Source organism: Heteronotia binoei, chromosome 5 (genome assembly GCF_032191835.1).
Source record: "Heteronotia binoei isolate CCM8104 ecotype False Entrance Well chromosome 5, APGP_CSIRO_Hbin_v1, whole genome shotgun sequence".
Classification (NCBI taxonomy): Eukaryota; Metazoa; Chordata; class Lepidosauria; order Squamata; family Gekkonidae; genus Heteronotia; species Heteronotia binoei.
Genome location: NC_083227.1, coordinates 5,048,208 through 5,064,692, shown reverse-complemented (window position 1 = coordinate 5,064,692; position 16,485 = coordinate 5,048,208). Strand labels below are relative to the sequence as shown.

The window sequence follows — 16,485 nt, the reverse complement described above, 5'->3', positions numbered from 1 at the left end:
CCAGGAAGGGCTAGTTAGAGTCAAGAAGGTGCGTGAAGTAACTGGTTATCAGTATAGCTGAGATTGGATTAAAGCATGTAAGACCTAAAGTAACAGAAGATTATTTTTCCACCTGAGAAACTGAAAGGCACAACTCTTGCAAAGGACACGAGGTCTTCCGGTTCCAAGATTTTGGCATCCCTCACAGAGGATGCTTCCACCAGAAAGCTGATCCCCTGCCCCCTTCTCAAAGCCTCCTATGGAACCATGTTGTGACGGAATTGGAAGGGTTAATAAAAAAGCTAAGGACTCAGGGAGTCTGAGTCACGTGATCTGAGGGTGGGGGCCGTAGTGCTGGGAACTCTCAGGATGAGTGAGTGACAGATAACGGCTGGAGAGTCAACTGTCAGCCACTGTCAGAGGAAGACCGTTGAAGTGAGCAGTATATTGTCAGCAGGAGAGCTGAGGAGAGAGCGGATACAGAGAGCTGTGAAGAGACTTCTGGTGAAGTGAAGCTTGCTGTTAGCTCTGTGGAGACAGCCAGGTGGCTGAGAGTGACAATCGAGTGACACAGTGAAAGACCTGAGTGGTCACAGAAATATTTACACTACTCTTAAAAACTAACAAGGTTGCTGAGGGAGAGATGTGGGTCTGAAGGAGTCAGGAGGGCTGGGAGCAGACACACCAGTCAACTCAAGAGACCAGGCACATAAAGCCCAAGAGGCCAACCTAATTAGAGTTGGGAGAGTGAAGAATCTAAGAACTGTGGACCCTGAGATTCCTCAATGAAACTCTGTATTGTAAAAGCCGAACTGTTTAGCAACTATTATTCATCCCCCCAGCTGAAGACTGCGTGTAAATAAAAATCTGTGGTTAACTGTTAAGTTCTCTGGTGCCTGAGTATTTGGAATCAGCAGCAAATCAGCAGTGGTCCCCTACATACATAGTCATCCGTCTATCTGAAAATAAAATAGAATACCGAAGAGACTAGAAATCCTTATTATACCCACCCCCTTTACTCAGTAGTCGTGAGGTAAAACCGAAAAGAAAGAAGCAAAGGCTGAAAGAGGGGCTGGGGTCACCATAAGTCGCCTTGAGTGGTGTGGGGTGGTCATACATGTCATGACAGACCAGGCCCAGTGCCCTGGGTAAAGACCCCCCCCCATCAGCCATTCCGGTTTGTATCATTCTGGGCAGGAGCTTTCCTGCATCCACAGCTGTACCCAGAATCAAACTGGGCTGGTCTTCAAGGTGCCGCTGGATTTTTGGTTCTGCTGCTGCTCCGGCCCAACTGTGCATCGAATGGCGTTGCTCTCTCGGCCAGATCTACCACAGGGCTTCATTCCTTGGCCCACATCATTGCCTGCCCCCCCACAACCCCACTGTGTTCACTGACCCCTGCCCACAAGTAAAGGGGGGGCCTGTCCCTGGGGAAAGATGGGGGAGTTTTAATTCCTCTTCCTTTGCTGTGTGTGTGGGGGGGAGGCGGGCAAGGAAGCTCAGCCTAGCTTGGGGGAGGGAGTCCTGTTTGCCCCCTTTTGCTGGCGCTCCCCTGCATTTGGGCAGGGCTGGGGTTGTGCCTTGGAGATATATGAACCTATGAAGCTGCCTTAAGAACATAAGAACATAAGAGAAGCCATGTTGGATCAGGCCAACGGCCCATCAAGTCCAACACTCTGTGTCACACAGTGGCAAAAAAAATTTATATACACACATACGCTGTGGCTAATAGCCACTGATGGACCTGTGCTCCATATTTTTATCTAAACCCCTCTTGAAGGTGGCTATAATTGTGGCCGCCACCACCTCTTGTGGCAGTGAATTCCACATGTTAATCACCGTTTGGGTGAAGAAGTACTTCCTTTTATCCGTTTTAACCTGTCTGCTCAGCAATTTCATCGAATGCCCACGAGTTCTTGTATTGTGAGAAAGGGAGAAAAGTACTTCTTTCTCTACTTTCTCCATCCCATGCCTTATCTTGTAAACCTCTATCATGTCACCCCTCAGTCGACGTTTCTCCAAGCCAAAGAGTCCCAAGCGTTTCAACCTTTCTTCATAGGGAAAGTGCTCCAGCCCTTTAATCATTCTAGTTGCCCTTCTCTGGACTTTCTCCAATGCTATAATATCCTTTTTGAGGTGCGGCGACCAGAACTGCACACAGTACTCCAAATGAGACCGCACCATTGATTTATACAGGGGCATTATGATACTGGCTGATTTGTTTTCAATTCCCTTCCTAATAATTCCCAGCATGGCGTTGGCCTTTTTTATTGCAAACGCACATTGTCTTGACACTTTCAGTGAGTTATCTACCACGACCCCAAGATCTCTCTCTTGGTCAGTCTCTGCCAGTTCACACCCCATCAACTTGTATTTGTAGCTGGGATTCTTGGCCCCAATGTGCATTACTTTGCACTTGGCCACACTGAACCGCATCTGCCACGTTGACGCCCACTCACCCAGCCTCAACAGATCCCTTTGGAGTTCCTCATAATCCTCTCTGGTTCTCACCACCCTGAACAATTTAGTGTCATCCGCAAATTTGGCCACTTCACTGCTCACTCCCAACTCTAAATCATTTATGAACAAGTTAAAGAGCATGGGACCCAGTACCGAGCCCTGCGGCACCCCACTGCTTACCGTCCTCCACTGCGAAGACTGCCCATTTATACTCACTCTCTGCTTCCTATTACTCAGCCAGTTTTTGATCCACAAGAGGACCTGTCCTTTTACTCCATGACTCTCAAGCTTTCTAAGGAGCCTTTGATGAGGAACTTTATCAAAAGCTTTCTGGAAGTCAAGGTAAACAACATCTATCGGGTCTCCTTTGTCCACAAGTTTGTTTACCCCCTCAAAGAAATGTAACAGGTTAGTGAGGCAAGATCTTCCCTTGCAGAACCCATGCTGAGTCTTCCTCAATAACCTGTGTTCATCAATGTGCCTACTCATTCTGTCCTTGATAATGGTTTCTACCAACTTTCCCGGTATTGAAGTCAGACTGACTGGCCTGTAATTTCCGGGATCTCCTCTGGAACCCTTTTTAAAGATGGGGGTGACATTTGCTACCTTCCAGTCCTCAGGAACAGAGGCAGATTTCAATGAAAGATCACAGATTTTTGTTAGAAGATCCACAAGTTCAACTTTGAGTTCTTTCAGAACTCTCGGATGTATGCCATCCGGACCCGGTGACTTATTAGTTTTTAATTTGTCTATCAGTTGTAGGACCTCCTCTTTTGTCACCTCAATCTGACTCAGGTCTTTCAACACCCCTTCCAAAATTAGTAGTTCTGGGGCAGGCAAACACTTCTCATCTTCCACGGTGAAGACGGAGGCAAAAAATGCATTCAGCTTCTCAGCCATTTCCCCATCCTCCTTCAGTAATCCTTTTACCCCTTGGTCATCCAAGGGCCGCACAGAATTACTCCCGAGCAGCCCCATTGAGCACCGCAAGCAGCTCATCACAAGTTCCTCCAGAACACACTTCTCCTTCCTCTGCAGCACGGAAAGTGTTAAAACCTCCGAGCTGCTTGCGAGAGAGGCCGAGCAAGGAGGTGGGGGCAGGAGAGGAAAAGGGCTTTTCCTGGGGAGGGGTTTGCTTTTGCAGAACTCAGGAGAACTTGGGTGCGGCTTGCAGAGAAGCTGCAGCTGGAGGGAAAAGGCCTGCAGCAGCCGGATCCCGGGAAAGTTTACTTGCAAGTAAGTCTTAGAAGAGGAGAAGGGGGGGGGGGGGAATAAACTTTTAGGTTTTGCAGGGGGGGGGGGGGAGGCCAAACCGTGGCTGTCCTTGGTCAGCCAGCTCCCTCCGGTGCAGCCATTTTCTCCAAATAACAGTGCTTATTTCCAGAGGCCACAGAGATCAGCTCCCCTGTAGGAAAGGGTGAATGCAGAGGGCAGCGGGGAAGGGGGGGGGGGGGCTCCGTGGAATCAAAGCCAAAGGCCCCCCCCCCCCGCCGTCTCCAAACATTCCAAACCTGAAGTTGGCAACCCTTGCAGAGGGAGGAGGTCTTCAGAAGGGCCCTGAGAACAGGTGGAGGTGAACAGTCCAGGTTTGTGAACACCCTGGAGGAAGGTCTGAGTTCTCCTTCGGCCCAGCCTTCCCTCTGGGACTGGTCTACCTTGCAGGGTGGGTGGGTGGTGGAGAGAAGGGGGAAGGGCACAGTGGAGCTCCTGGAGGATGGGGGGAGTGGAAAGGGCTGACTCTGAGCTGGGGAATTTCTGAGGGGGACAGGATCCTGCAGGAAATATAATGCCCTAGAGACACCTGAGAACAGGTGCAGGTGAACAGTTCAGGTTTGTGAACTCCCTGGAGGAAGGTCTGAGTTCGAACTTGACTCTCCTAAGGCCCAACCTTCCCTCTGGGACTGGTCTACCTTGCAGGGGGGATGGGTGGTGGAGAGAAGGGGACCCTAATAAAGAGCATAGCCCCATCCTGGAAGCCTTTCTCTCACCCCGTTTGCTGCCATCCCAGAGCTTAGAAGGTTATTTGTTATCATTATTGTTAAATAAGGGAAGTTTTTGGTTTTCACGCTTAGAGTGTACTTGGGTAGTTAATTTCATACTGTTAGATAAGTTTGTATTTCAAGGATTCCAGCGCAGACCCTTGGCAAAGACCTAGAAGGAGGAAAAGAACCAAGCCCTCTGTGAGTGCGAGGGGCCCCCATGTTGGCTCCCCCCCACAAGGAATTCCACCAACATCTGTGTGTTTCCTTCTCCCACTAGTGCCAAAAAATAATTCCCTAACCTTTCCCTATGATGTTCTTATGAGGACTGTTATTCCCAGGTTTTGTTTTTATAAGACATGTGCATTATGTTTGGTCACATCTTGCGCCTCTCAGACTTCTGACATATAATCTATTTGGCTCTTATCTTTAGCAAGTTTGGCCACCTTTGACCTAAGCAGTTAAAGTGGCAGTTAAAAACAACAACCGAATAGTCAAAAGACTCTTGAGTTGTGCCTATGAAACAAAAGAGCAGAGATTATTTTTCCACACAAGAATCCACCACTGTGAGGAACATGGCATGTAAACACACGGGAAACATCGCTCCTGCTCCAAACGCATCACCCCTGCCCCATCCCTCCACAGCTCACTTGGCAGAGGCAGACATGACACGATGCCAGATTCTCCCTCCTGTGCTGGGGTTAGGGTGCAAGGATGGGCATCCTTTTGCCAGGCGAGAGAGGCACAGACCCCCAGGCAGCACAACAGGGAGGAACACCAGAGCACAGTCCCAGGAGGGGAGGGTTCAGATCTCGTTAAGGGAGATGCCAACAAGACTATGAAGCCTGCCTTTGGGGGGCCCAGTAAGGAATCCCAGATGGGATCACATGTATGAATCATTCATGCTGATTGGCTTCTCGCAATGGCAGGTATTTCGGCTGACCCTCCCCCCAACTACCATCTCCACCACTGAGATAATTAGTAGCCATGCAAAGGTCTTCAGAGTCTTGGCTTTATTCCAAATAGTCTGGACTCTGGAAAATGGCCCTTCTTTCAGGGTGAGCGGGAATACGGGGCCGGGAGAGAACTGTGATAATTCTCTGGATGAAGGACTTGTGTTTTATTTCCTGCTTCTCTTGGGGAATGGAGGTTGTACTTATATGTGCATCTATGTGTCTGCAGGATTGTGTGTGTGTACCTTCCTTTTGACACACTCCTGTCTGTCTCTCTCCATCCCCTCAGGGAGAAGCCTCCCTTCAGAGCCAATTTAATAAAGGCAGCTTTTCAGAGACCGAGGTGACTCAAGAGAAGGGGAAGGAGATGGAAGAGCAGGACCCAGAAGGACCTCAAGCTGGCAAGAGAGCAAGGAAGAGTCCCCATCCCATCCCACCTGGAAGTGGTGCTGAATTCTGGAAAACAGCTGTGCCAGAGGTCCTGTCTAAAGACACCACGATCTCAGATGTACACTGCCAACCCTTCCGGCAGTTCTGCTACCATGAGGCCGATGGGCCCCGAGAGGTTTGCAGCCAGCTCCATGGACTTTGCAACCGGTGGCTGGAGCCGGAGAGGCACACCAAGAAGCAGATCGTGGACCTGGTGATCCTGGAGCAGTTCCTGGCTCTCCTGCCCCAGGAAATGCAGGGCTGGGTCAGAGGATGTGGGCCGGAGACCAGTTCCCAGGCAGTGGCCCTGGCCGAAGGTTTCCTTCTGAGTCAGGCAGAGGAGAAGAGGCAGGCAGAACAGGTGAGAGGGATTCTCTCCTGCATGTCTAATTCAAGCAACTAAATCTGTCCTTATCTTAAAGTTTCCTTGCCAGATAATTGCCCAGAGCTTCTTCTGCTAGAAGATTTCTGATCCTTGCAGGTACATCACCAGCTCTGCTGAGAGAAGGGTGCAGAATCTGGGAGTGGGGCAGGATCCCTTACTTGGTCTCTTTTCCATTCCATCTCTTATTGAGGAAGACTCAGCATGGGTTCTGTAAGGGAAGATCTTGCCTCACTAACCTGTTACATTTCTTTGAGGGGGTAAACAAACTTGTGGACAAAGGAGACCCGATAGATGTTGTTTACCTTGACTTCCAGAAAGCTTTTGATAAAGTTCCTCATCAAAGGCTCCTTAGAAAGCTTGAGAGTCATGGAGTAAAAGGACAGGTCCTCTTGTGGATCAAAAACTGGCTAATTAATAGGAAGCAGAGAGTGAGTATAAATGGGCAGTCTTCGCAGTGGAGGACGGTAAGCAGTGGGGTGCCGCAGGGCTCGGTACTGGGTCCCATGCTCTTTAACTTGTTCATAAATGATTTAGAGTTGGGAGTGAGCAGTGAAGTGGCCAAATGTGCGGATGACACTAAATTGTTCAGGGTGGTGAGAACCAGAGAGGATTGTGAGGAACTCCAAAGGGATCTGCTGAGGCTGGGTGAGTGGGCGTCAATGTGGCAGATGAGGTTCAATGTGGCCAAGTGCAAAGTAATGCACATTGGGGCCAAGAATCCCAGCTACAAATACAAGTTGATGGGGTGTGAACTGGCAGAGACTGACCAAGAGAGAGATCTTGGGGTCGTGGTAGATAATTCACTGAAAATGTCAAGGCAGTGTGCGTTTGCAATAAAAAAGGCCAACGCCATGCTGGGAATTATTAGGAAGGGAATTGAAAACAAATCAGCCAGTATCATAATGCCCCTGTATAAATCGATGGTGCGGTCTCATTTGGAGTACTGTGTGCAGTTCTGGTCGCCGCACCTCAAAAAGGATATTATAGCATTGGAGAAAGTTCAGGAAAGGGCAACTAGAATGATTAAAGGGCTGGAACACCTTCCCTATGAAGAAAGGTTGAAACGCTTAGGGCTCTTTAGCTTGGAGAAACGTCGACTGAGGGGTGACATGATAGAGGTTTACAAGATAATGCATGGGATGGAGAAAGTAGAGAAAGAAGTACTTTTCTCCCTTTCTCACAATACGAGAACTCGTGGGCATTCGATGAAATTGCTGAGCAGACAGGTTAAAACGGATAAAAGGAAGTACTTCTTCACCCAAAGGGTGATTAACATGTGGAATTCACTGCCACAGGAGGTGGTGGCGGCCACAAGCATGGCCACCTTCAAGAGGGGGTTAGATAAAAATATGGAGCAGAGGTCCATCAGTGGCTATTAGCCACAGTGTGTGTGTGTGTATATATATATATATATATATTTGGCCGCTGTGTGACACAGAATGTTGGACTGGATGGGCCATTGGCCTGATCCAACAGGGCTTCTCTTATGTTCTTATGTTCTTACCTGTTTCCCTGGCTGCTGTTTCAGTTACGGGGATCACCTTTGGAGATGGAAGCTGCAATCCCTGAGGAAGAAGGAGCTTCCTTGGAGCAGGGGCAGAGGGTGCAGGCTGTGGAGCGTGCCCAAGATGCCCTCTCCTGTGGTAAGGACTCCTTGTGCCTGGGTGTGATTGGGGCAACCCGTGAATGTGGTGGGTAGAGAGTTCAGGTTGGGGGGGATACTTATTTCTACAGACAACACAGAGTTAATTGGTGGCACTCAGTGTCCACAAACTGTGATGCCTCTAAAAGGAGAATAGAATAATTCCTGAAGGTCAGTGTTTCTCATTATATTAAAAAAAATCACATCTCACCTTCCTTCCATCAGAGTCTCAACTTGCCAAGGTGGGGGGGAAGGTAGATCAGCCTCAGCAGAGCTCTTCAGCCTGGTGAATAAAGGGAACCTCCACCTTCTAGGGCAGCCGAAATTGTCCCTGGGGGCAAATACCAATGGGGAACTGTGGCTTCTGTGCTTGTGCTTGAAGCGTCACCTGGGGGCTGCTGTGGGCAGCAGGTGGTGGAGGAGGGATGGCAGGCGATGGCCCAGCACTGCCAGGAACTTTGGGGAGGGTCTTGGGGTGGGACTTGGGACAGATGTGATATCTTGTTGAAGTTGCATCTGGCTGAAAATCTGGTTGTGAACTTAGCATGCCCAGAGACACTCTGAAAACTCATTCTTATTTCCTTCAACTCTCCAGAACTTCTTGATTCGCATCTGGTACATTGTGACAGTGAAGTTTCATGCTATGGCTTTTCCACCAACCCCTTTCCCTCTCCATAGGGCAGGGGTGGCCAACGGTAGCTCTCCAGATGCTTTTTGCCTACAACTCCCATCAGCCCTAGCCAGCATGGCCAGTAGCTGGGGCTGATGGGAATTGTAGGAAAAAACATCTGGAGAGCTACCATTGGCCATCCCTGCCACAGAGGAAACCGAAGTCTTACAGAAATCTGAAAAATGTGCTGCCCAAAACTGAACACAATACTCCAGGTGAGGTCTTACCAGAGTAGAGTAAAGTGATACCATCACTTCACGTGATCTGGACACGATACTTCTGCTGATACAGCCCAAAATTGCATTTGCCTTTTTAGCCACCGCATCACACTGTTGACTCATGTTCAGCATATGGTCCAGCATATCATCCACCTCACTGCTCCAAAGTGCCTAATAGAGAAAGGAAGAGAGCATCCTTCTCTTGAGTGTCTGAACAGATTACAGGAAGGACAGGTTCTCAGAGCCAAGCAAGCTGGAAGAGTAAGCAAACAAATGGTGGCCAGCATAAATTGTTTTATTACTCTCTATACCGGCAAAAGTAAACATTCTTCTAAGCACATCCTCTACGCCAGGGGTGGGGAACCTCCGTCCCAAGGGCCGTATATGGCCCTTAAGGTCACTTGGTGTGGCCCTCAGGGATTGCTGGGCCAAACCGAGCCATGTGGCAGCCTCTCTCGGGCCTGGCTTGCCGGCCAGAATTGCTGCAGGGCCTGGAAAAGTTATTGTCACAGTTCAGTTTGCACTTGATTATTCCAGAGGGTGTGGCCTAATATGCTAATGAGTGTGTGACCTAATATGCTAGTATTAGGGAATGTGGTCTAATATGCTACCGAGTTCCTGCTGGGCTTTTTTCTACAAAAAAAGCCCTGTACCTATGGATTTGCCTAGGGCGGCAGGCCAGGTGTGTGTGTGTGTGTGAGTGCCAGATTAGGCACTCCCCACATGACTTCAAATAGAAAAACAATTATTTGCATTAATTTTGCTGGCCTGAATCATTCTCCCTCGGTGGAGCACTGTTTTTTAAGTTGATATTTTTTTATGGCCCACGAAGGATGTTATAAATATCCATATGGCCCTTGGCAGAAAAAAGGTTCCCCAGGTTTTGTTTTTTTAAGACATGTTTATAATGTTTGTTCATGTCTTGCGCCTCTCAAACTTCTGACATATAACTTATTTGGCTCTTATCTTTAGCAAGTTTGGCCACCTTTGACCTAAGCAGTTAAAGTGGCAATTCCAAACAACAACTGAATAGGAAAAAGACTCTTGAGTTGTGCCTATGAAACAACGGAACAGACATTATTTTTCCATCTGTGAAACTGAAATGCACAATTCTTGCAAAGGACACAAACACTCAGGCAGGCACATAAGAATGTAAAAATTAAAAAAGGGGTGGGGGGGGGGTTGAATAAGCCTGTCCTTAGGCCAAAGCCACAATATCCTCCCCACAAGACCCCCCATTTTCCCTCCAGGATGCTCCAGGCTTCTATGGTCTCCTCCTCCCAAGGGACAAACCCCCTCCTCTTTCTACAGAAGGTCTCCCCCACCAGCAATCCCATGTCAGAGAGTGCAGCCAATTGCATTGCTCTTCCATACATATTCCCCCCCCCCGCAAATGCATCTATGGGGGGGGGGGGTTATATTTATTTCTTTGTTTGTTTGAGTTTTAGCTCGCACTTCCCGTAGAACAGGCTCAGGGTGGGTTACATCATAAAAAAAATCAACAATGAAAAAAAAGCATTTAAAATATATAAAATCTAAAATTACAACGTAACAGTAGAGACTAAAATGGGAAATTCTGCCTCACAGACATGGCCTTTCCACCAACCCCTTTCCCTCTCCATAGAGCAGGGGTGGCCAACGGTAGCTCTCCAGATGTTTTTTGCCTACAACTCCCATCAGCCCCAGGCAGCATGGCCAATAGCTAGGGCTGATGGGAGTTGTAGGAAAAAATATCTGGAGAGCTACCGTTGGCCACCCCTGCCATAGAGGAAACCCAAGTCTCACAGAAGTCTGAAATATTCTGGCAGCATTTATAACCCCTGAGGCTCATAGGTCTCTGCTGCTTCTCTTCTGCCTCTCCCAGAATGTAATAAAAAGTATTTTAAAAATCTGTTGAACATATATAGGGTAAGGTTTCACAACCCCAGAAAGGAGGTGTGTGAAGCAGGGAACAAATAAACAAACACCCTTCCTTCCTCCCTTGTCTCAGGAACAGGCAGTGAACAGATGCTCTTGAGCCTTCATCTTTTCAGAGGGGTGGAAACGGCTGCTGCACCTGCAATCCAGGTAGGAGAGATGAGGGGGTGTGGTTGGACAGCCAGAGTCCGTCCTATTTTCTCAGTGGAGTTTTTGCTCCTTCTGTTTCTACAAGGAGTCTGTGTGAGAGATCCCTTGAATACTGTTCCATTTACCCTCCCAAGCCTTCCTTTCCATATCTTCCCAGACAACTCCCTTCCAGTGTGCAACCTCTGCCTGGTGTGATCTCTGAAGAGGAGGGAATCTGCTTTTTCTTCCAGGGTCCCTTTTCCTTTGAGGAGGTGTCCGTCTCTTTCACGGAGGCAGAGTGGGCCCTGCTGGATCCAAGACAAAGAGCTCTGTACAGGGAAGTCATGCTGGAGAACTATGAGAATGTGGCCTCTCTGGGTAAGGATCTTTCATGGGTGCCGTTCCGTTGCGATGTGGAATGAATCCAAATACTGAATAGCACTGCATCATTTTGAGGCATGTCCTACCACTAGGGGAGGGGCTGTGGCTCCCTGGCAGAGGATCTATGTGGAATGAAAAGATCTCCAGTTCAACCGGCAGCATATCATGCAAAAGGGGCTCTTGATGTTCCAGCCACCCCAAAAGTATTTCAAGTGAAGGCAGTTGCAGAAAGGCTCTGTGGCGCTCTGATCGGCCGTTCCTCTTCCAGCTCTGCTGCTCTTCAGAGGGTTCAGACCAAATTCCTTAGAGCGAAGCTGCAGGTCCCCAGATGTGTCCCGAATGTACTGACATGACTAGAAACTGGCACTTTGAAAATGGAAGACAAAATGGCTTCACTCGATCACTGGTTGGAATGGAACTTTCAACCTGAGGGACTAGTCCGGGGTGGCCAAACCGTGGCTCTTTCACACAGATCGTGTGGCTCTCAAAGCTCCCTCTGCCCTGTCGACCAGCTTGGAGGAGGCAGTTCTCTTTAAATCACTTTTCCAAGCAAAGCCAGCTGGGAGCTTGGAGAATGCAGTAAAAGTTGATTTCTTTTCACCTCTCTCTCCCTCCTCCCTCCCCATCTATTTTCCTCCCTCCCTTCCTTCCACCCTTCCTCCCTCCCTTCCTGCCACACTTCCTCCCTCCCTTCCTTCCTCCCTCCCTCCCTTCCACCATCCCTCCCCCCTTCTTTCCTTCCTTCCACCTTTCTCCCTCCCTCCATTCCTTATTTATTTCTTTATTTCTCAAATTTATATCCCGCCCTCCCTGCCGAAGCAGGCTCAGGGCAGCTTCCTTCCCTCCCTCCCTTCCTTTCTTCCTTCCCTTCCTCCCTCCCTCCCTTCCTCTTCCCTCCCCGATCTTCCTTCCTTCCTTCCTTCCTTCCTTCCTTCCTTCCTTCCTTCCTTCCTTCCTTCCTTCCTTCCTTCCTTCCTTCCTTCCTTCCACCCTCTCCCTCTTCCACCCTCTCTCCTTTACTCCCTCCCTTCCTTCCCTCCACCCTTCTTCCCTCCCTTCCACCATCCCTCCCTTCCTTCCACCCTCCCTCCTTTCCTTCCTTCATTCCACCCTCCCTTCATCCCATCCTTCCTCCCTCCCTCGAACACACCTTGATGTAAAGAAAAACCAGAAAAGCCTTCACAGTGGCTAGATGTGAGGCTCTCCCCTCTGTGGTGCTTGAGGGCAGATTCAGAAGAGATCCAAATTCTGAAGAGAGACTTTGTGAATGTGAGTCTGGGGAGACAGAAAATATTGAGCGTCTGATGCTTAGTGGTATCATGAGGTTCGAGTTAGATTAATTCAGCCTCTTATAAAAGAGATGCCTGGGCAGACAGATGGGAGGGGGACGTATTTTTAAATATTAATTATTCTCGGGGTAAGGTGGATGTGTGGTTCAGATCAGCCAAACTTTCCTCCTATAGTCATATAGATGCTGCTAGATCTTACTCCCTTTCCAAGTGCTAACAGTTTCTTTCTCTCTATCCCAGCAGAAGATGAGCAGAGGAATGTGGAGGGTGAGGAACTTTATCAGAAAATGCCACATAGAGTTAAAAATGAAAACTTGAACAAAATTGTCAGGAATCAAGACAAACCTAAGATAAAGAAAGATGGTGGTATGGTTGAGAAGCATTATGGAAAAAAGCAGAATGTACATTTTCCAAAGCACAGGATAATGAAGGCAAGGAAATCCATTCAGTGTGGAAAGTATTTCAGAAATACATCACAGCTCCTTGTACACCAAACAATACAGAGAGAGGAGAAACCTTCTGAATTCTCAGAAATGAGTAATAAATTCAGTCAGAGTAGAATCTTTCAGCTGCACCAAAAAACCCACAGAGGAGAGAGAACTTTTACATGCCCAGAGAGTGGAAAGAGATTAATTAAGAGTGGCACTCTTCAACGTCATCAGAGAACCCACACAGGGGAGAAACCTTTTGAATGCTCGTGTGGAAAGAGATTCAGTCAGAGTGTCAGTCTTCAACGTCATCAGAGAACCCACACAGAGGAGAAACCTTTTGAATGCTCAGAGTGTGGAAAGAAATTCAGTGAGAGTGGCACTCTTCAACATCATCAGAGAATCCACACAGGGGAGAAACCTTTTGAATGCTCAGAGTGTGGAAAGAGATTCAGTGAGAGTGGCCATCTTCAACGTCATCAGAGAACCCACACAGAGGAGAAACCTTTTGAATGCTCAGAGTGTGGAAAGAGATTCAGTCAGAGCGGCACTCTTCAACATCATCAGAGAACCCACACAGGGGAGAAACCTTTTGAATGCTCAGAGTGTGGAAAGAGATTCAGTGAGAGTGGCATTCTTCAACATCATCAGAGAACCCACACAGGGGAGAAACCTTTTGAATGCTCAGAGTGTGGAAAGAGATTCAGTCAGAGTGGCACTCTTCAACATCATCAGAGAACCCACACAGGGGAGAAACCTTTTGAATGCTCAGAGTGTGGAAAGAGATTCAGTGACAGTGGCAGTCTTCGACATCATCAGAGAACTCACATAGGGGAGAAACCTTTTGAATGCTCAGAGTGTGGAAAGAGATTCAGTCAGAGTGGCCATCTTCAACGTCATCAGAGAACCCACACAGGGGAGAAACCTTTTGAATGCTCAGAGTGTGGAAAGAGATTCAGTGGGAGTGGCGATCTTCAACGTCATCAGAGAACCCACACAGGGGAGAAACCTTTTGAATGCTCAGAGTGTGGAAAGAGATTCAGTTGGAGTGGCAGTCTTCAACTTCATCAGAGAACCCACACAGGGGAGAAACCTTTTGAATGCTCAGAGTGTGGAAAGAAATTCAGTGAGATTGGCACTCTTCAGCGTCATCAGAGAACCCACACAGGGGAGAAACCTTTTGAATGCTCAGAGTGTGGAAAGAGATTCAGTCGGAGTGGCAGTCTTCAACTTCATCAGAGAACCCACACAGGGGAGAAACCTTTTGAATGCTCAGAGTGTGGAAAGAAATTCAGTGAGATTGGCACTCTTCAGTGTCATCAGAGAACCCACACAGGGGAGAAACCTTTTGAATGCTCAGAGTGTGGAAAGAGATTCAGTCGGAGTGGCACTCTTCAGCGTCATCAGAGAACCCACACAGGGGAGAAACCTTTTGAATGCTCAGAGTGTGGAAAGAGATTCAGTGAGAGTGGCATTCTTCAACATCATCAGAGAACCCACACAGGGGAGAAACCTTTTGAATGCTCAGAGTGTGGAAAGAGATTCAGTCAGAGTGGCACTCTTCAACATCATCAGAGAACCCACACAGGGGAGAAACCTTTTGAATGCTCAGAGTGTGGAAAGAAATTCAGTGAGATTGGCACTCTTCAGTGTCATCAGAGAACCCACACAGGGGAGAAACCTTTTGAATGCTCAGAGTGTGGAAAGAGATTCAGTCAGAGTGGCACTCTTCAGCGTCATCAGAGAACCCACACAGGGGAGAAACCTTTTGAATGCTCAGAGTGTGGAAAGAGATTCAGTGACAGTAGCAGTCTTCGACATCATCAGAGAACCCACACAGGGGAGAAACCTTTTGAATGCTCAGAGTGTGGAAAGAGATTCAGTCGGAGTGGCAATCTTCAACTTCATCAGAGAACCCACACAGGGGAGAAACCTTTTGAATGCTCAGAGTGTGGAAAGAGATACAGTGAGAGGAGGAATCTTCAGCTTCATCAGAGAACCCACACAGGGGAGAAACCTTTTGAGTGCTCAGAGTGTGGAAAGAGATTCAGTGAGAGTGGCGATCTTCAACGTCATCAGAGAACCCACACAGGGGAGAAACCTTTTGAATGCTCAGAGTGTGGAAAGAGATTCAGTCGGAGTGGCAGTCTTCAACTTCATCAGAGAACCCACACAGGGGAGAAACCTTTTGAATGCTCAGAGTGTGGAAAGAAATTCAGTGAGAGTGGCGATCTTCAACGTCATCAGAGAACCCACACAGGGGAGAAACCTTTTGAATGCTCAGAGTGTGGAAAGAGATTCAGTAAGAGTGGCCATCTTCAACGTCATCAGAGAACCCACACAGGGGAGAAACCTTTTGCATGCTCAGAGTGTGGAAAGAGATTCAGTGACAGTGGCACTCTTCAGTGTCATCAGAGAACCCACACAGGGGAGAAACCTTTTGAATGCTCAGAGTGTAGAAAGAGATTCAGTCAGAGTGGCACTCTTCAGCGTCATCAGAGAACCCACACAGGGGAGAAACCTTTTGAATGCTCAGAGTGTGGAAAGAGATTCAGTCAGAGTGGCAGTCTTCAACTTCATCAGAGAACCCACACAGGGGAGAAACCTTTTGAATTCTCAGAGTGTGGAAAGAAATTCAGTGAGATTGGCACTCTTCAGTGTCATCAGAGAACCCACACAGGGGAGAAACCTTTTGAATGCTCAGAGTGTGGAAAGAGATTCAGTGACAGTAGCAGTCTTCGACATCATCAGAGAACCCACACAGGGGAGAAACCTTTTGAATGCTCAGAGTGTGGAAAGAGATTCAGTGACAGTAGCAGTCTTCGACATCATCAGAGAACCCACACAGGGGAGAAACCTTTTGAATGCTCAGAGTGTGGAAAGAGATTCAGTCAGAGTGGCAATCTTCAACGTCATCAGAGAACCCACACAGGGGAGAAACCTTTTGAATGCTCAGAGTGTGGAAAGAGATACAGTGAGAGGAGGAATCTTCAGCAGCATCAGAGAACACACAGGGGGGAGAATCTTTAGAATTCTCAATCTCTATCCCAGAGGGGAGAATCTTTAGAATTCTCAATCTCTATCCCAATGGGAGCACTTCCCCCCCCCCACCCTTTGAACGTGCTGATAAGCCGTTTGTCCGTCACCCTCCGTTACTGCAATGGCAACTCTCATCCTGTAGGTTCCAATGAGGCTAAGGGGAGCAGGGGATGGGAGAACAGAGTAATGCATCAGAGAATACAAACAGGAGAAACATTTCAGTGCTTAGAGTTTGAGAGAAGATTCAGTTAAAGCAGCACTCTTCAGCTGCATCGAAGAACCCACACATGGGGGAGGAAACTTTTGAGTGTGCAGATTCAGTCAGTGTGACAATTTTCAAAGGCATATATGAACTCATAGAATGGAGAAACCTTTTGAATTTCTTTGAAAGCGATTCAGTCCAAGAAGTTCTCTTCTGCCCTGTCAAGGAACCCACACAAGGGGAATCTATTCAACCTCTTAGCCTGTAGAAGACCTTTCCTCCTACTTCATATCTAAATGACAACCACAGACCACAAAAAGTATTGAAAAGATGCCAATTGCTGTAAAAGGTTGAAATCCACAAAAGAAACCTTATTCTAATCAGA

General features: G+C 48.0%; 1 protein-coding gene and 1 pseudogene across 1 annotated transcript in view; both read left to right on the top strand.

The window, feature by feature from the left end:
• The window catches only part of LOC132571576 (zinc finger protein 420-like), an 895,908-nt gene that overhangs the window by 35,506 nt on the left and 843,917 nt on the right, over positions 1-16,485 (top strand). The window lies entirely within an intron of this gene.
• LOC132570909 (zinc finger protein 420-like) lies at positions 11,022-16,150 on the top strand (annotated as a pseudogene).